The 21,352-nt window shown below is 44.0% G+C and overlaps 1 protein-coding gene across 3 annotated transcripts in view; it reads right to left on the bottom strand.

Moving 5' to 3' along the window:
* ASPHD2 (aspartate beta-hydroxylase domain containing 2) overlaps positions 1–21,067 on the bottom strand; it is a 93,381-nt gene extending 72,314 nt beyond the window's left edge. The window contains exon 1 of one of the 3 annotated variants that reach the window (XM_075830869.1): positions 21,022–21,067. The gene's annotated coding sequence lies outside the window, so the exon portion shown is untranslated. Of the gene's footprint in view, positions 1–12,738; positions 12,956–21,021 lie in introns of those variants that run through there. The other 2 variants (XM_075830859.1, XM_075830851.1) reach the window with 2 other exon arrangements.
* Positions 21,068–21,352: the final 285 nt, after the last annotated feature.

The raw sequence follows: 21,352 nt of genomic DNA, 5'->3' as shown, positions 1-21,352 counted from the left end.
CATATTTATTTTATCCACAATTTTAATTATTTAAAATAAAATTAAAAATGAGGCAAAACCTGCATTCAGAAATATCGCAAGATTCTTTCTATCTAGCAGCTGATGCTCTTAGTTCCGGAAATAAAAGGGGTTATCCGGAACTTTTAAAAAAACCAGCAGCAGGGCAGGGGATGGTAGAAGTTATGCCATCCCCTGTCCTGCTGTCAATTTTAAAGAGTATATGACCATGTTCTTCCGTTAAGGGTTCTGCAACTAACTCCTGACAGGATTGGCGAGCATTCCACCGGCAACACATATAAACAGAGTATTGTATACCTCGTGTATAGAAAACATCTGTATGAAATAAGGACTGTGCTGTGGATTTTAAAGATGCAAAGCATGCTCATTATTGTCGCGGAATCCGCACTGAAAAGTTGCAGATTAACTCCCTCAAAGTGCGTGGCAATCGGTGACAGATATCAGGGTTTCAGTGCGGATTTCTGATATTGACTACCTCCAAAATCCACAGTGAATTTGCCTAGTGCAAATCCTGACCATGTGAACATACCCTATATGAGACGGTGCTTTTGCTGCACAAAACAGCCATACGTGGTATGTGAATGTGTACCATTTGACGGTACTACTCTAGGAGGAAAAAAAAAAACGAAACACACAAAAAAACTGGTGTAAGGTACAGTTCACACTTGCATTAGTTATTTTCCATTAGGATTTTTGCGTCTTAATGGTCAGAATAGCGTAGAACAGAAACCTGATAGACCTAGTATAAGTCAATAATAATAAAAAAAAAAGTAGTGGATCATAAAAGGATGGTGGCGGATCATAACAGATCTGTGATACCATCATGGCTTTCCTGTAAAATCATAAGCCGTAACCCATGGCTTTACAGAATTTTGTTTTCAGAAGGACTATGCACATGGCAGTATTATAGCTTTGTTTTGGTACATAGAGCCTCTACTCTACCTCCGTATGCCTTTGACGTAATAAAAAGAAAAAAGTGCCATGTTCCATCAGACTACATATGTATTAGGTATTCTCCCCTGGAAGCACGCAGCACCTGACAGAGCCTTTGACAACTAAAAAAAAATTAAAAAAAAAATCACTTTTTAATTATTTTTATAACTCATGATAAACCACATCCACGATCCATCTGAACCAAATCTACCAGACGGGAGCAGCCATTTTTTAATACTAACATTGTTCTCACCCAGGAAGAAGTTTTCATGCTGCCCCACGGAGGATTAGTCATCTGTACAGTAAATTCTGGTTCCTTTATTTCGCTGCTTGACTTAATAGCAATTAGCATACAGTTTGGAGGTCACAATCTGCGAGAGTCAGCACCCAGTGAAGCATTTTTACTGTTTAGTCATGAACTCCTTAATTACTTCCAATACTGTTACCTTGAAATAAAACCAACCCATATGGTATTGTGACCGATGGGTATGAACATACAACACGTTGATGGGATTTATCCCCTGCGTGCCCTTCCCAACCATTATATGGATATTTCCTTGACCTTTGAAACGAATGAGCGATTACGTTATACACAGATCATTTTGCATTTCACTCCAGTGACGAGATAAGGAGATGGTTTATTTTTGTTTTAGGAAAACTTTGGTGAGATTCCTTCTACATATGGCTGATCAGTACCCAAGACTGAAGCAAAAAACCATCAGTCTTCCAGTGCAGGTGCTAGGAAGCATACATTAGTGGTCTCCAATCTGCGGCTTTTTCAGAGCTTGCAAGGGCATGTTGGCAGTTGTAATTTTACAGTCTGCGGCTGCTAGGTGTTGTAGTCTTGCAACGGTTGGAGAGCCACAGGTTAGGTAACAGTAAGCTATATCATGATGAACACAGCCATATGTAGATAGACAAGTCCATAAGTCTAAGGCCCCATGCACATGACCATTGTTTTTGTCATTGTTCCATCTGTTCATATAACGGAAAGCACACTTACCCATTCATTTCTATGGCCCCATGTACACTACTGTGTTGTTTTTTTTTTTTTACGAATCTGTGTGGCGGCCGTCGCAAAACTCAGAGCAAGTCGTATTCCTGTCCGTGTTTGCGGCTCGGTCTCACCCACTCAATTCTATAGCAACGAGAAAGCCATGGAAGGCACACAAATGCCATCCGCGTGCTGTCCCATATACCGTCCGTGTTCTGCGGATGAGTTTCCAGTCGACAGGAATAATGTGCCCATCTCAGGTGGTTGGAACAAGCTATTGATATAAATTCCTGCCTTCGTTTTTTGTTTTTTTTTTGAAGATCCGTGAATACGGATGAAAAACTGATGCAATTTTGCGGATATACGGAACAGATGTGAAGGATACACTAATAAAACACAGACCGCAAAAACAACCGATCCGTTGTTTACGGTGCCGAAAAATACAATCGGTCGTGTGCATGTAGCCTTACCAATATGGAAAGCCATCGAGTTATCTGCCTGCCCTAAGACCACCACACTACTCCTTAGTTCTCAGAGATAGCAGCTTTTTTTTAGCCTTCTAGAAGGGGAATTACCGGAGAGAACCCACAACCGTCTGAAATGAAGGGATCCTTTCATTTCAGTTATCTGTGACCCGCCAAAAAGGTGTAAAAAATAAACAATGCAAGTAAAAAAAATAATAGTGTAAACCTCCAGTTCTTCATGCTGCATGTTTAGGCTAGGACTATACTTTTTTTTTTTTTATAATTTTTTTTAAACCTATATAATAGGATTTCTGAAATACAAAAGTTCTGATTTTGAAAAGTAGTAGCTACTTTTTTCCTTCATAGAAGTATTTTCCTGCCTTTGTCTGAACCTTAAGGACTATATGCACACGTTGTGTAATTTGGTGCAGAAAACCTGCATCAAAACCGCAGGTGACTCCGCAGGTAAAAAATCCGCACCTAATAAGTGCGTTTTTTAGTGTTCTTAGGTGCGGTTTTTACATTTATACTGTGGATTTTGGTGCGCTTCTTTAAAACATGTCACATACAATTCGCAAGCTGAAACGCAAGATAAACTGACATGCTGCGGATTTTAAAATATGCACCGCAGGTCAATTTACGTGCAGAAAAACCATCCGTAACATGTAGAAAAGATTTCTTGAAATCTCATTTACTTTGTTGCTATGTATTACGCTGCGGTATTGGCCACACGAAAATACACGGAGCAAATCCGCGGGTAATGCGCATCGCATTCATTTGGTCTAAACCAATCCTTGTGCTACATAAGTATAAATAACTTGCTTTTCTCTACTATAGGTTCTTTAGAATTCTGTTTTCTGCTTCACTCATCATCACTCCACATCTGTAGCACTACAACTTAACGACAAAATTAGACGGGCCGCTAGTTCAAGACCAGAACATGTATAATCTTGAAACGTTAACATTCCAGTTATTGATTTTTACGTTCCATGGCCAGACTGTCGTCAATATGAATAGATTCTCAACATACTTACACTTTGCAAACCATTAAAAATCAAGGGTTTAAAAAGGAAAACCTCAATTCAGGAGTGTAGGTATAAAATAATAAAAAACAATATGGTGAATGGTCAAGAAGTGGTTGATCATTGTAACGCCCTTCACCTGCGAGATCTGCTACTTTCCTACCCTGGTGCAGGATACAATAGATCGGTCAGATACCAGCTGCCTTCAGCCAAGTCTTCCCAGTGCAAACACACACATGGGCTCCATGCAGCCCTGGGGCCACGAGTAGGGCATAACTAATACTGCTTAAAATGAAAAGAAGACTTCTGGCATTCTAGTGCCGGACTGAAGAGCCTGGCAGTTTTACTGAACACCTTCTATTGAGGAGTCTATGGGATCACTGGTATCCTCCTGGTTGGAAAGAGGAGATGAAAACGTGCAGTATTGCTTTTTTTTCTCCAAATTCCATGAAGGGTACTGGTTACGGGGACAAGACATTTTACATTAGGATATATATAAAATGGTGCTCCAATAAAGCATACTAAACGCCCTCCAGAATTTCCAATGGCAGAGCTTTAAGGTAGGTTTCCATAAATATTAAAAGGGGTTTTCCAGCCACGAAATATTGATGGCCTATCCTCAGGATAGACCGTCAATAGCTGATGGGTCTGGGGTCAGACTTTCGGGACCCCGCCGATCAGCTGTTTAAAAGGGGCCACAGTGCTCGTACGAGCTCACTGTGAATCTTCTACACGCATTTAGCGGTGATTCACAGGTATTGCAGCCTTCTGCTCCCATTCACTTAAATGGGAGAAGAAGGCTGCAATACCTGTGAATAGCCACTAAATGCGTGTCGAATATTTACAATGAGCAAAAAGAAATGAAGGGAAAGCAGCGCTGCAGCCCCTTCAAAACAGCTGATCGGTGGGGGGTCCCGAAAGCCGGACCCCGAACCATCAGCTATTGACAGCTTATCCTCAGGATATGCCATTCATTTTTAGTGGCTGAAAAACCCCTTTAAGCTAATGGGGTAAATGTACTCCCCTCTATGATCCTACTAAGTCAAGGCCAATTGGGATCCATGTACCACACTTCCTTGCAGACCTGCCTCTTTAGAAACAGGACTGTTCCTGTTTCTAAGGCTTCGTTCACATCTGCGTTGGGGTCCCGTTCTGACGTTCCGTCTGAGGTTTCCGTCAGAACGGGACCCTGAGCAGACACAAATTGACACCGACGGAAACCAGAGGTTTCCTTACCATCACCATTGATTTAAATGGTGACGGATCCGGTGCCCATGATTCCCGTTTGTGTCTGTTGTGCACTGGCCCCGTTGTTTTGCCGGAAGCAATAGCGTAGTCATGGTGATGGAAACGGAAACCTCTAGTTTCCGTCGGTGTCGGTTTGTATCTCCTCAGGGACCTGTTCTGACGGAAACCTCAGACAGAACGGGACCCCAACACAGATGTGAATGAAGCCTTAGTGGTCATGGACTTAAATCGTCACAAAATTTTCAACAAACTTTGCATAAATCAATAGTACAGGTGAATATAAGAAACTTTGTAATATATTAGCAAAAAATGCCTCTCTTTCGCCATTTTTCAGGCCCCCCCTCTACCCTCCAATCTGTTCACTCACTCTGGAATTACTGCAAAATCAGTCTCCTCAAGACAAGGCAAACTATCAGATCACTGAGGGCTCAGGTTACGGTTGCCCATAGAAGTGTATGGAGAAGGAAGGGAGCAGAGTGAGAGGCAGAGTGATGCTGCAGCAGCTTCTAGTTAAGTGTTCCATCTCACCCAGTGCTGGATTCACAGCTATACTGCTCTATAATGTCCTACATGCTGCTGCTGCTTCTGAGGGTGTGCTACAAAGAGATTGGGTAGCAGGATGCTCTCTTCTGTGTGTATGCAGTGTATAGAAGATATGATAGCCGTTAGGCTCCAAACACTAGCTCAGAGAAATCAGAATTAGAGATAGTCTGCCAAGGGGAATTCTGCTTTAAAAAAAATACAAAATTATTGCAGGATACAAGTCACAGTGGCCAGACACAGTGTTATTCCTCATGAACACACAACAGATTATTCCAGTCACCTGAAACGTTAGGTGCGCTTTGAGACACTTCTTCAGTGTCAATTTAGCGGTTGTATCGGAGCCCACTTGTTCAGCTTTGCAGAGCATTAATGCTGTTCATCTGGAGAGAAGAGGACTCCGGTACGAACCTAAATGTTGCAATATAACCTTAATATTTTGGGTCTTTTGCCTCCCCCTCGAATGGTTTCTGTAAATGCTCAAGTTCTCCTTCCTTAGTGAGTGGACTACTTCTGGCGTCACCTAAAAGCTGTGCTGTGTAATCTGAACGAATCAAATGTCTCCCCCTGCCGCTACCCCTCCACCTTGTGTTGTTTTACAAAAACATTAAGTGAAGCTGCAACCCCCCCCCCCCCCCACTTACAGTTTTACACTAGAAGCATTATTGGTGACTGAGGAGGTTTATGAACATTTACAGATTCAAATAATAGACTGCATTACAATATTTTATTTATTAACATGTACTATAGATTTAGGCAAAAAAACTAATCACAATTGGTACACTAAGTGGTAGCCAGTTCATAGAGTGAAATGTGGCTTAAAGAGACTGTAGCTCTTACAGCTGCCTACTTGTCAGGGCGGATTTTAATAAGAGACACAGGGCAGATATGAGAACATGGGGGACTGCATTTAAAGAGGCTCTGTCACCACATTATAAGTGGCCTATCTTCTACATGATGTGATCGGCGCTGTAATGTAGATTACAGCAGTGTTTTTTTTTATTTAGAAAAACTATCATTTTTGACGGAGTTATGACGGGAAAAACAACCAAAAGTAGATGGTCCAGCGCAGTCAAGTTTAAAATAGAACGTTGTTCCAATTTTATTTGGATGATTAAAACAAAATAGGATATTGGATATTCACATTAAAAACGAGGTTTCCCAAAGGTCTAAATCTAAAAAAAGAATTAATGTTTCATTATTAGCAAAATAATTTATGAAATTATTGGCAGAATAAAACATAACTAAATAATTAAAAGCACTTGTCAATATTCGTAGATTTTACAAGTGAAAACCTAATTGTTCATACCAACGGGTTCCTCCCTCATTACATTATCTGCCAATTAAACATCGTTGCAGTTGATTGAGACTTGTAACAACAATAATTACCTTCGAAGACCAATGTATGTTCCAGTTCATGTATTGTCTTAATGTGTTCAAATTATGTATTTTTTTAGCGTGTTTTCTAGGTTTTAATATCTCGATGTGAGTACTACTATAATAAAGGTTCATATCCGATAACCAAATAAACAATAATAAGTATAAATATCCTATCCACTAGGCAAGGATAAATATGGATTAGCTTTATTTTCAACCCTATCATTGGTAACTATCTATCTAACAATGATGTAGCATATAGCTAACTAACAGACCGCTGATGCTCTATGACCGGCCTTTCGTTTCAGCACCACTTTGCTGGACAGCACCATCGTACTGGATAGCACTTATTCATAGACTGCCGATGTTTTATGAGCGGCTCTTCACTTTAGCACCATTATGCTGGACAGCACCACCTTGCTGTGACAACACTAATTTTCACCTGTTGGTAACCGGATATAAACCTCGTTCTGACACATATGTGTTAGCAAAAAAAAGCCATGAGGAAGGACGTGGTGTACGTCTGAAACGCGTAGGCACCTTATCCATGTGTACACCCTTACATTTGGGAACGATTTTGTTTTAATCATCCAAATAAAATTGGAACAACGTTCTATTTTAAACTTGACTGCGCTGGATCATCTACTTTTAGTTGTTTTTTCTGTCTACTACACCGTGAGTTATGACCTATATTAGCTTTATGCTAATGACTTTCTTAATGGACAACTGGGCGTGTTTTACTTTTTGACCAAGTGGGCGTTGTAAAGAAGTGCATGACGCTGACCAATCAGTGACCAATCAGCGTCATACACTTCTCCCCATTCATTTACACAGCACATAGTAATCTTACTAGATCACTATGTGCAGCCACATACTCACACATTAACATTACTCAAGTGTCCTGACAGTGAATAGACATCACTACCAGACAGGACGTGATGTCTATTCACAATCCTGACACTTCGGTAACGTTTGTGTGAGATTTACAGCAAGGCAAGCGTAATCTCGTTTTAAATGACAGTTTACAGCGTAATCTCGCCAGACTACGCTTGCCTTGCTGTAAATCTCACACAAACGTTACCGAAGTTTCAGGATTGTGAATAGACATCACGTCCTGCAAGGTAGTGATGTCTATTCACTGTCAGGACACTTGAGTAGCGTTAATGTGTGTGTATGTGGCTGCACATAGTGATCTAGTAAGATTACTATGTGTTGTGTAAATGAATGGGGAGAAGTGTAGGACACGGATTTGGTCACTGATTGGTCAGCGTCATACACTTCTCTCCACAATGCCCACTTGGTCAAAAATTTAAAAACACGCCCAGTTGTCTATTAAGAAACTCATTAGCATAAAGCTAAAATAGGGCATAACTCCGTCAAAAATTATCGTTTTTCTAAATAAAAAAACACTGCTGTAATCTACATTACAGCGCCGATCTCATTATGTAGAAGATAGGGCACTTATAATGTGGTGACAGAGCCTCTTTAACTAAAAAGTTTTATCTCAAGGAATTCATGTTTGCAAATCACAACTAGACCCATTAGGATATAGATTATTACGTGGCACATTTGTTGCAGAAATTTCTGCAGCATAAATCAGGCCATTACATCCATATGGGGTGGTTTCTGAAGCGTGTGCTTGGATTTTTACAAACCTAATTTAGGTATTATTTACACGAGCGTATTATACGCGCGTGCTTTTCACGCGTGTCGTACACACCTATATTAGGATATGGGCCGTGCAGACAGTGCGTGAATTTTGCGCAGCGCGAGTGCGTTGCGTAAAACTCACGACATTGCCTTTCTTTGTGCGCTGTTCGTGCATCACGCACCCATTGAAGTCAATGGGTGCGTGAAAACCACGCATGCTGCACTTCCGTGCGAACTGCGTGGTTCGCGCAACAGCTGTCAAACTCTGAATGTAAACAGAAAAGCACCACGTGCTTTTCTGTTTACAAACATCCAAACGGAGTGTCTTAATGACGGCAGCTGCGAGAAAATCTTGCAGCCGCGCATCATGCACTGATGACACACGGAGCTGTTAAGTGCCTTTTGCGCACGCAAAACGCCACGTTTTTTGCGTGCGCAATACGCACACGCTCGTGTAAATCCGGCCTTAGATGTATGGAACAGATTTCTGCTGCAGACATTTCACCAACAATCTGCACATTTAAACCTTTTTTTTTTTTTACTTTTCTATTGCATTATGACCTTGAAAGAGCAAACTCACAGCCAAACAATTTGCATTACATTACACACATTTAAAGCGGTATTCCTATCTCAGATACTTATCCACAGCATATGCCATTAATGTCTTATAGGTGTGAGTCCAATGTGGGGAAAGTCCGGCCGCCACATTCAGGCGGAGAATGAAGAGAGGTGTCTGCGCTTGCTCAGCTGTTTCCGAACTCCCACAGAAATTTTCAGAGTGCTGCAAACACGTGCAGCCACCTCTCCATTCGTTCTCTACCTGGATGCTGCGGCCACCCCTGTTCTACACATGGGTGTGGGTCAATGTGCAGGCCAGGTTTACACAGGGCAATGTGGTGCAGTTTTTCAAGCATTTTTTTCTGAGCCAAAACCAGGAGTGGATCCTTAGAGGAAAAAAAGTATAAAGTAAGGGGTATCGGGAGGAATAGCGGTTGGCCGAACAAGTAATTATAAGTGTCGGGGCACCACAGAATATGCCATAAATATCTGATAGATACGGGTCCCAGCCCTGGGATCTGCACCTGTATCAAAAAAGGGGGGGGGGGGTGTCACCCAACCCCCGTTTCGCCTGCTTACGGTGGCCACAGATTCCAGGCAGGGACTAGTGGAGAGAGAGAGAGAGGAGGGGGGGGGGGGGCTCTCTCCATTCCATTCTACGGAATTACAGAGACAGCTGAGCAGCACTTACAAAAGATTCCTTCCCCACTAGTTTCTGCCCGGAACCTGCGACAAGATGCCACCTCACCAGGCATAAGATGGCTCGGGTGACCCCTTGATATAGGACCCGCATTTATCAGACATTTATGGCATATCCTGTGGTTATGCCATAAATATCGAATTTGGGAATACCCCTTTAAGTTCTTCACTACCATGATCCTTTATAGCAGATATTTGAGGTTGTTACTACCTGGATGGTATTGTTGATCTACAATCTACCAGTTTTTCCAGGATGAGTTTTAGGTACACAGAGTAGTATGTACTCATACTATGTCCATAAACTTAAATTACATAAACATACAGAACTACGACAGTAACCACAATAGCGTAATAGAAACACAAGAGCTGAAGGAGAACAAATCAATTGTTTACTATGAGGAATATACACACAATATATATATATATATATATATATATATATATATATATACACATACACACACACATACACAATAAATAAATACATATACAGATAAATCTAGATGATTAACCTATACTACTAGGATTTCCTCAATATAAATTGTGTAGCTAAAATGGCAAATGACAATGAACCATAACGCAGGAAAACCTACGATTATATATTAGATAATTTCATATACTAAAATTACATAATATACCGTAATCCAATTAATATTGCTCTGTTTATGTGCGGATGAGATTTCATAGTAGATTAGGAAGGGTGAACAGAAATTAACTTCCTGGTGTTGTCCCAAGAATCCGCCAATATTTTGCCTATGGAATAGTGTATGTCTGCTCATGGGAAACACAGTAATACGTCCCCAGGTACAATGCGTCCTCATGCACACTACCATGTTTTTCTTCAGTGTGCTACCTGCCAGGAATAAGGGGAGGTATGAGGTTTCAAAAAACAAAAACCCATAAGAGATCCTCTGTCACCAGATTTTGCAACCCCTATCTGCTATTGCAGCAGATCGGCGCTGCAATGGAGATAACAGTAACGTTTTTTGTTTTTTTTTTAAAACGAGCATTTTTGGCCAAGTTATGACCATTTTTGTATTTATGTAAATGAGGCTTGTAAAAGTACAAGTGGGCGTGTTTACAGTAAAAGTCCAACTGGGCGTGTATTATGTGCGTACATCGGGGCGTTTTTACTTCTTTTACTAGCTGGGCGTTGTGTATAGAAGTATCATCCACTTCTCTTCAGAACGCCCAGCTTCTGGCAGTGCAGACACAGCCGTGTTCTCCAGAGATCACGCTGTGACGTCACTCACTTCCTGCCCCAGGTCCTGCATCGTGTCGGCCACATCGGCACCAGAGGCTACAGTTGATTCTGCAGCAGCATCAGCGTTTGCAGGTAAGTAGCTACATCGACTTACCTGCAAACGCCGATGCTGCTGCAGAATCAACTGTAGCCTCTGGTGCCGATGTGTCCTCGCTCGTCCGACACAATGCAGGACCTGGGGCTAGAAGTGAGTGACGACACAGCGTGATCTCTCGAGAACACGCTGTGTCCGTGAACTGCCAGAAGCTGGGCGTTGTGTAGAGAAGTGGATGATACTTCTCGTCAGAACGCCCAGCTAGTAAAAGAAGTAAAAACGCCCCGATGTACGCACATAATACACGCCCAGTTGTACTTTTAGGCTGGGTTCACACAACCTATTTTCAGGCGTAAACGAGGCGTATTATGCCTCGTTTTACGCCTGAAAATAGGGCTGCAATACGTCGGCAAACATCTGCCCATTCATTTGAATGGGTTTGCCGACGTATTGTGCAGACGACCTGTAATTTACGCATCGTCGTTTGACAGCTGTCAAACGACGACGCGTAAATGGACTGCCTTGGCAAAGAAGTGCAGAAAGAATTTTCATAGACAACAGAAAACTACCCAAAAAGTTGGACGCCAGAAAAATTATTTCTAGGTGCATTGGTTAACTGGCTCCTAGGACTTTTTTCGGCAGTCCCATAGACTTGGTGCAGTGAGGAGGAATGGAGGGTTCGGTACCCCTGTTCTCACGATCAGTGGGGGTCCCAGCGATCAGACAATTGTCAGCTATCCGGTGTACCATTCTGGTACAGTTTTAAATACTCTCAAAAACACGTTACAATAAGAAGAATGCCTTTTAAAAAAAACTCCAGAACACTTTGTATATTTTCTTAAAAAATAGCAGAGATGGAAGGATAAACATGATATTGGTTTCCGATTTTTTATAAAAAAGGATCTCAATCGCTATCAGTCCACAAGCCCTCAGGATCCCTATAGTTGCGATCTACAAATATATGATCAATGACATCAATCCACAGAACCATCGCCTAAATTGATTATACTTATAAATCAGCCCCATGAATAACAATACGACGTTTATGTGAAATTAGCGCAATTTATACAGCAGAAATGCAGGCACTCAACCCTCCAATAGATGGCCCGTGAGTGGCTTACAATTTCCATGACAACAGCTTGAACCAATCAGAGTCCTTTGCAAGTTTTGTCCGATTTTCTACAGGTTAAAAATCACATTTCTATCACTAATAGATCATAAAAAAAGCACAAAAAAGTTAATCGGTTTAAAAAATAAATTGGATTTCTCAACAGCAAATTTTTTTTTTTTTTTTTTATAAATTGTGTTTCCAAACATCATGCCGGCTACTAAAAGGGCCTGTTATGCAGCTTCAATAAATTATCGAATTCAAATTCACAGGGGAAAAGAAATTGGGTCTGTGAAAGCTGCCTGGTGTAGCAATATGTCATAGTACAGGAGGAGGCGGACGTGGCACCCAATAGATCCGATCACCAATAGACAAGGACTGTTCTGCAGGACAGCCCGGCCAAACCCTCTGCGAACAGTGTACGGCTGGAGGACTGCTGCAGATCGCACTACCTGTTTAGCATACATATTACACTTAATCACCCTCCCCCACAAATTACCAATGCATGGCAAAGGACATTATGTGATTGTGGACTGGGCTGCTGGCATGACATAATCTGCAGTGCTTTTACATAACGTAGTCCCATCTGCCTGTGCAGATTACTGCTGGGGATTATAGCAATAGCCCAAAATCCTATGCAGCAGTGCTGTAATCTCCACTAAAGCACCATCATAAAGAAACAATAGCAAATCAATAAGAATCCAAGTCACCTTCTCCTGCCTGTCTATGTCATCAAAAGCCCATCATGCAATCCAGTGGGTGAGGGCTCCATGGTGACAGCATTCACACATCATGCATTGCATTTATTAGAAGGCTGCAGTTACTATACCTTCTATCAGAATGCTGTGGGATGATGGGTTGATCTTCTCACTCTTGTCATGTCTCACCCTGTCATTCGTTTTTTTTCTATATACTCATTTAAATACGTACGTACATTGCAGTAAAAAAAAACCCTAACCAACCTGCTGCATTATCTCCGGCTCACACGGAGCCTTAAAACCCAGGCTAGTGGTGGGCTCTAGGACCTGTGGTGACGTCACGATCATGTGACCAGTCACGTGCTGGGGGAGGGGCCTCGCGCTGTTGCGCTGGTTGGTGTATACTGTGCTCACAGCATAGCAGAGTTGGCTGTGTGTGCACAGTGCTAGGGAAGTGTAAGGTGCTCTACGCAGCAGTGATGTTTGTGTGTAAAGTGGTGTAGGTGCACGCAGAGCTCCCATGATGGAAATTTGTAGTCCTTACATTCTAGGCAGGGGCGTAACTAGGAAAGACTGGGCCCCATAGCAAACTTTTGACTGGGGCCCCCCTCCCCTGGGTGTCACACAACCCCCCCCTTGTAGATAATGCCTTTTTTACAGCCCCCCCCCTGTAGATAACGCCATATAGCCCACCCTGTAGATAGCGCCATACAGCCCCCTCTGTAGATAACGCCATACAGCCCCCTCTGTAGATAACGCCATACAGCCCCCTCTGTAGATAACGTCATACAGCCCCCCTGTAGATAACGCCATACAGCCCCCCCTGTAGATAACGTCATACAGCCCCCCCTGTAGATAACGCCATACAGCCCCCTCTGTAGATAACGCCATACAGCCCCCTCTGTAGATAACGCCATACAGCCCCCTCTGTAGATAACGTCATACAGCCCCCCCTGTAGATAACGCCATACAGCCCCCTTTTGTAGATATCTACAGAGAGGGCTGTATGGCGTTATCTACAGGGGCATTATGGCGTTATCTACAGGGGGGTCTGTATGGCGTTATCTACAGGGGGGTCTGTATGGCGTTATCTACAGAGGGGGCTGTATGGCGTTATCTACAGAGGGGGCTGTATAGCGTTATCTACAGAGGGGGCTGTATAGCATTATCTACAGAGGGGGCTGTATAGTGTTATCTACAGAGGGGGCTGTATAGTGTTACCTACAGGGGGCTGTATAGCGTTACCTACAGGGGGGCTGTATGGCGTTATCTACAGGGGGGTCTGTATGGCGTTATCTACAGAGGGGGCTGTATAGCGTTATCTACAGAGGGGGCTGTATAGCGTTATCTACAGAGGGGGCTGTATAGTGTTACCTACAGGGGGCTGTATAGCGTTACCTACAGGGGGGCTGTATAGCGTTACCTACAGGGGGGGCTGTATAGCGTTACCTACAGGGGGGGCTGTATGGCGTTAGCACCATACAGCCCCCTCTGTAGATAACGCCATACAGCCCCCCCTGTAGATAACGCCATACAGCCCCCCCTGTAGGTAACGCTATACAGCCCCCTGTAGGTAACACTATACAGCCCCCTCTGTAGATAACGCTATACAGCCCCCTCTGTAGATAACGCTATACAGCCCCCCCTGTAGGTAACACTATACAACCCCCCTGTAGGTAACGCCATGCAGCCCCAACCCCCCCAGAAAAATCTGACCTACAGTGTGTCCTACAAAAGACATGTATCCCCTATACACAGGATAGGGGATACATAATAATAATAATAATAATAATAATAATAATAATAATCTTTATATAGCGCCAACATATTACGCAGCACTTTACAATTTAGAGGGAACATGAAACAAACAATATCAGACATTACATAGTGACAAAGTTCATTTACAATTCAAACCTGGGGAGTGAGGACCCTGCTCGCAAGAGCTTACAATCTATGAGGACATAAGGGAGACACAAAGTGTAGTAGTGTTTGTTCTCTACAATGGTCCGGCCATTTTTATACACATGCGGTGGTAACATAAAGCTGCATGAGCCGGTCACCAGCCAGTATCCGTGTATGACGGACATGAAGAGAAGGAGTGTGAGGGAATCTTATTCTGATGACTAATCTAAATGGAGGGCCATGGAAAGGAGTCAGATTAGGGAATGTTATAGGCCTGTCTAAATAGATGTGTTTTCATGGCACGTTTAAAACTGTGGATATTGGGAATTAATATGATTGTCTGGGGTAGCGCATTCCAGAGGACGGGTGCAGCACGAGAGAAATCCTGGAGACGGTAGTGGGAGGTTCGGATTATGGAGGATTTTAATCTAAGGTCGTTGGCAGAACGTAGAGCCCGAGTAGGGTGGTAGACAGAGATAAGGGAGGAGATGTAAGGAGGTGCAGCACTGTGGAGAGCTTTGTGGGTGAGAGTAATAAGTTTGAATTTTATTCGGAAGGGGATGGGCAACCAGTGTAGTGACTGGCACAGATTAGAGGCGTTGGTGTAGCGGTTGGTCATAAAGATGAGCCTGGCTGCTGCATTGAGGATAGATTGGAGAGGGGAGAGTTTAGTGAGGGGAAGACCGACTAGTAATGAGTTACAGTAGTCCAGACGAGAGTGAATCAGACCAACAATGAGAGTTTTGGCGGTTTCCTCCGTAAGAAAAGAGCGGATTCTGGAGATGTTTTTGAGGTGAAAATGACAGGAGCGTGAAAGTGATTGTATGTGAGGAGTAAAGGAAAGATCTGAGTCAAAAATAACCCCGAGACAGCGGGCGTGCTGCTTAGGAGTTATGATAGTGCCACACACAGAGATGGAGACATCAGGTTTAGGGAGGTTAGTACCGTGTTTCCCCGATAGTAAGACACCCCCGATTGTAAGACGTATCGGGGGTTTCAGGGGGGTCGGCTAATATAAGCCGTACCCCGAAAGTAAGACATATGTCTTACTTTCGGGGAAACACGGGGGTATTGCCGCCTCCTGCCCACTTCCGCGCCGCCCCCCTCTCCATACGTCTCCATCAGCGGCAGGAGCACGGCTGTTATACACAGCCTGGCTCCTGCTGCAACTGCCGGAATCGAAGCGCGCGCCGATTCCGGCAGTTTAACCCATTAAATGCCGCTGTCAATAGTGACAGCGGCATTTAATGTGTTTGACAGAGGGGGGAGCTCCCTCTGTCACCCGATCGGCGCCCCCGCAAACAAATCGCGGGTCGCCGTCGGGTTTCCATGACAGCCGGGGGTCTAACAAAGACCCCCAGGTCTGCCTTCAGCATCTGCCTGTTAGGCGATGCCGGAGGCATGACCTAATAGGTTGCCTGTCAGTTTTACACTGACAGGCAATAATGCTTCGGTATACTAAGTATACCAAAGCATTATATATGCGATCGGCACATCGCATAGTGAAGTCCCCTGGTGGGACTAAAAAAAAAAATGTAAAACAGTTAAATAAAGTTTGTGAAAAAAAAAAAAAAAAAAATTCGACAATTTTTTTACAATATAAGACATACCCCGAAAGTAAGACATAGTCGGGCTTTTGGGGATAAAAAGAAAGTAAGACACTGTCTTACTTTCGGGGAAACACGGTAGATGGTGGGAACACAAGGAGCTCAGTTTTAGAAAGATTCAGTTTCAGATAGAGAGAGGACATGATGTTAGAGAAAGCGGACAGACAATCACTGGTGTTCTGTATTAGAGCAGGGGTGATGTCACGGGAAGAGGTATATAATTGGGTGTCATCAGCGTAGAGATGGTACTGGAAGCCAAATCTGCTGATGGTTTGTCCAATAGGAGCTGTGTAGAGAGAAAAGAGGAGTAGACCTAGGACTGATCCCTGAGGAACCCCGATAGCAAGGGGAAGAGGAGAAGAAGTGGAACCAGCAAATGACACACTGAATGAGCGGTCAGAGAGATAGGAGGAAAACCAAGAGAGAGCCGCGTCCTTGAGGCCAATAGAGTGGAGCATGTTAAGTAGGAGTTTGTGGTCTACAGTGTCAAAGGCTGCAGAGAGATCCAAAAGAATCAGGAGAGAGGATTTACCGTCCGATTTAGCCGCCAAGAGATCATTTGAGACTTTAGTAAGGGCAGTTTCTGTGGAGTGTAGAGTGCGGAAACCAGATTGTAAGGGGTCAAGAATGGAGTTAGCAGAGAGATAGCGGATAAGGCGAGAGTAGACCAAGCGTTCCAGGAGTTTGGAGATGAGGGGCAGATTAGAGACTGGTTGGTAGTTAGCAGCGCTGGATGGGTCAAGAGTTGGTTTTTTCAATAATGGGTTTATAATGGCATGTTTAAAAGCGGAGGGAAAGATACCAGAGGAAAGAGAGAGGTTAAATATTTTAGTGAGGTGACTAGTGACAGCTGGGGAGAGGGACTGGAGGAGGTGCGAGGGGATAGGATCACTAGGGCAGGTAGTAGGACGAGAAGAAGAGAGGAGCCTCGAGACTTATTCTTCAGTTATTGGGTCAAATGCTGAGAGTGAAGAAGAGGGAGTGCGGGCGGGAAGGGGATCGATGTTACTAGGGGACTGGGAGATAATATGCCGGATGTTGTCAATTTTAACTTTAAAATAATTGGCCATGTCTTCAGCACTTAGATCTGTGATTGGCGTCTGCACTTTAGGACTAAGGAGGGAGTGAAAAGTATTAAAGAGGCGTTTTGGATTATTAGATAGTGTGGAGATGAGAGAAGTGAAGTAGACTTGTTTGGCGCGGTGAAGGGCAGAGTTGTAAGTTTTGAGCATAAATTTGTAATGGATGAAATCTGCATCCAAATGCGATTTTCTCCACAGTCGTTCGGCACATCTCAAGCACCGCTGAAGAAAGCGGGATTGAGGCGTGTGCCAGGGTTGTCGTCGTCTTTGTCGGGTGGTTCGGAGTGTAGTGGGGGCTGCTTCCTCCAATGCATTTTTGAGAGTGTTATTATAAAGTTTGGCAGCCAGATTGGGACAGGAGAGGGAAGAGATAGGGGACAATGAGGACTGTAGACTGTCTATGAGTTTCACAGTGTTAATGGCATGTAGATTTCTGTATGTCTGATACGTAGGGATGACCTGAAGAGGCAGAGAATATTTGATAGTAAAGCAGAGAAGATTGTGGTCAGAAAGCGGGAGAGGAGAGTTAGTAAAGTCAGAAACTGAGCAGAGCCGGAAGAAGACCAGGTCAAGCGAATGCCCGTCTTCATGTGTAGGAGAGTTAGTAAGTTGTGACAGACCGAGGGACGAGGTTAAAGATAGAATCTGGGAGGCAGATGAGGAGATTGGGTTATCAATGGGGATGTTGAAGTCACCCATGATGAGAGTGGGTGTTTCAGAGGATAGAAATTGTGGAAGCCAGGCAGCAAAATGATCCAGGAATTGGCGGGGTGAGCCCGGTGGGCGGTAGACAACTGCCACTCGGAGGGGAAAAGGGTGAAAGAGTCTGAGGGTGTGGACTTCAAAAGAGGGAAATGTGAGTGAGGGGACCGGGGGAATGACCTGGAAAGTGCAGTGTGGGGAAAGAAGTATACCTACTCCTCCACCCTGCCTGTTCTCAGGTCTGGGGGCATGAGAGAACTGGAGATCACCATAAGATAGAGGAAGCAGTGTCAGACAGGTGTAGCCATGTTTCTGTAAGAGCCAGAAGGTTGAGAGAGTTAGAAAGGAACAGTGGCGGATTATCATTAGGGCGTTTCGGGCGGTCGCCCGGGGCCCAAGACTGCCAGGGGGCCCAACCCCCTCATGCCCAGTGGCGTCGCTAGCACCGGAGGGAGCCCCGGTGCCAGGACCGCACCTGTCAGGCGAGGGGAGCTTTGCTTCTACTTAGCAGCCGTGGTCTGTGCTGCTTTAGAAGCTCCCCTTCCAGCCCCCCTTCCCTGCTCTAAACATCTCTGCTGCTAGCTGTCGGGACATGGGGGAGGGGAGACTGTCGGCGGGCTCTGTGCTGTGAGCAGGAGAAGAGCTGCAGTGAAGACATAAAAGGTAAGTGCATGTGTGTTTAATATCCATATTCATGTGTGTTTAATGTCCATATTAATGTATGTTTAATGTCCATATTAATGTGTGTTTAATATCCATATTCATGTATGTTTAATGCCCATATTCATGTGTTTACAAGGTGTACTTTGTGTATAATGTGCATACTTGTGTATAATGTGCCTACTTAGTGTATAATGTGCATACTCGTGTGTACTTTGTGTACTATGCATACTTTGTGTATAATGTGCCTACTTTGTGTACTTTGTGCATAATGTGCGTACTTTGTACTGTGCGTACTTTGTGCATAATGTGTGTACTGTGCGTACTTTGTGCATAATGTGTGTACTGTGCGTACTTTGTGCATAATGTGCCTACTTTGTACTGTGCGTACTTTGTGCATAATGTGCGTACTTTGTGCGTACTTTGTGCATAATGTGCGTACTTTGTGCATAATGTGCGTACTTTGTGCATAATGTGGTACTTTGTGTACTGTGCATACTTTGTGCATAATGTGCCTACTTTGTGCATAATGTGCGTACTTTGTGCATAATGTGCGTACTTTGTGCATAATGTGCCTACTTTGTGCATAATGTGCGTACTTTGTGTACTTTGTGCATAATGTGCGTACTTTGTGTACTTTGTGCATAATGTGCGTACTTTGTGCATAATGTGCGTACTTTGTGCATAATGTGCATAATGTGCGTACTTTGTGCATAATGTGCGTACTTTGTGCATAATGTGCGTACTTTGTGTACTGTGTGTACTTTGTGCATAATGTGCCTACTTTGTGCATAATGTGCCTACTTTGTGTACTTTGTGCATAATGTGCGTACTTTGTGCATAATGTGCGTACTTTGTGCATAATGTGCCTACTTTGTGTACTTTGTGCATAATGTGCGTACTTTGTGCATAATGTGCCTACTTTGTGTACTTTGTGCATAATGTGCGTACTTTGTGCATAATGTGCCTACTTTGTGTACTTTGTGCATAATGTGCGTTCTTTGTGCATAATGTGCCTACTTTGTGCATAATGTGGTACTTTGTGCATAATGTGGTACTTTGTGTACTGTGCGTACTTTGTGCATAATGTGCCTACTTTGTGTACTTTGTGCATAATGTGGTACTTTGTGTACTGTGCGTACTTTGTGCATAATGTGCATAATGTGCGTACTTTGTGCATAATGTGCCTACTTTGTGTACTGTGTGTACTTTGTGCATAATGTGCGTACTTTGTGCATAATGTGCCTACTTTGTGTACTTTGTGCATAATGTGCCTACTTTGTGCATAATGTGCCTACTTTGTGCATAATGTGCCTACTTTGTGTACTGTGTGTACTTTGTGCATAATGTGCGTACTTTGTGCATAATGTGCGTACTTTGTGTACTGTGTGTACTTTGTGCATAATGTGCCTACTTTGTGTACTAGTGTTTAGGTAGTGTTAGCAATAGTTACGGCGCGGCAGGGTGGTGGTGGAGAAGGGGGGCCCAAGTTTGGGTAACAGCCCAGGGCCCATGGTCTTCTTAATCCGCCACTGGAAAGGAATAAGTCATGAATAAAGGTGAGTTTGTTGCACACGGACCGAGAATTCCAGAGAGCACAGTTAAAAGAGACAGGAGAAGACATACAAGGGATGGCAAGAAGATTTGCAGGGTTTCTATGTGTGGCAGGTAAGTGGTTGAGCTTGGCAGAAGAAAAGGGAGGCCCAGGGTTGGGAGAGATGTCCCCTGCAGCTAATAGCAGGAGAATGGAGAGAGACAGCAGATGGTTCTGTGATTTATGAGAGCGTTTTTTATGTTGGGCAGTGGGATGAGATGGGTTAAGTTGACTGAGGAAAGTGAATAGTGAATGGGAGCTGTACATGGGTGAGGCCAGGAGAGAAGGACTGATGCGGACTGTTTTTGGGCAAGTCTTAGGGGGGATTCACACGAGCGTGATTTGGCAGCTTGTAGACCGCGTGGTTTTCGCGCGGCACGCAATGCCCTATAGAAGTCTATGGGGCAGTACACACAGTCCGTGTATTTTGCGCAGCGTTTGTTCACTGCGCAAAATACGCGACAGGTTCAATAACTCTGCGTATTTCACGCATCACGCACCCATTGAAGTCAATGGGTGCGTGAAAACAAGGCAGGTCGCACGGAAGCTCTTCCGTGCGAACTGCGTGTTTGCGCAACAGCTGTCAAAAGGATGAATGGAAACAGAAAAGCACCACGTGCTTTTCTGTTTCCAAGCATCCAAACGGAGTGTCTTTGCGAGGAGCGAACCCCGACAACCGAGGCAAACTTCACCGGGTTCGGCCAAACTCGTTTTGGCCGAACCCGGCAAAAAAATTTCCGGTCCGCGACGTCGGGAGAGATTCACTGTGCATGGTGCTGAAAGAGTTAAACTGTTTCAGCACCATGGACAGTGACTTGAGATCCCAAAATACATGAACCGGTAAAAAAAACCGAAGTTCTAACTTACCGATTACTCCTGTCTCCTTCCTGCAGTCCGACCTCCCGGGATGACACTTCAGTTCAAGTGACAGCTCCAGCCAATCACAGGCCAAGCACAGGCTGCAGCCAATCACAGGCTGCAGCGGTCACTTGGACTGCCGCGTCATCCAGGGAGGTGGGGCCCGATGTCAAGAGAGGCGCGTCACCAAGGACGCGTCACCAAGGACGCGTCACCAAGGCAACGGCCGGGAAGTTCTCGGTAAGTAGGAACTTTATCTTTTTTTTTTACAGGTTTTTCGCTGTTGTGTTCGGCATTCACTGTCGAGGGTGCTGAAAGAGTTAGCTCTTTCAGCACCTTG

This window comes from Rhinoderma darwinii, chromosome 1 (genome assembly GCF_050947455.1).
Source record: "Rhinoderma darwinii isolate aRhiDar2 chromosome 1, aRhiDar2.hap1, whole genome shotgun sequence".
NCBI lineage: Eukaryota > Metazoa > Chordata > Amphibia > Anura > Rhinodermatidae > Rhinoderma > Rhinoderma darwinii.
The sequence above is the reverse complement of the archived record's forward strand: the minus strand, read 5'-3'. Positions and strand labels throughout refer to the sequence as shown.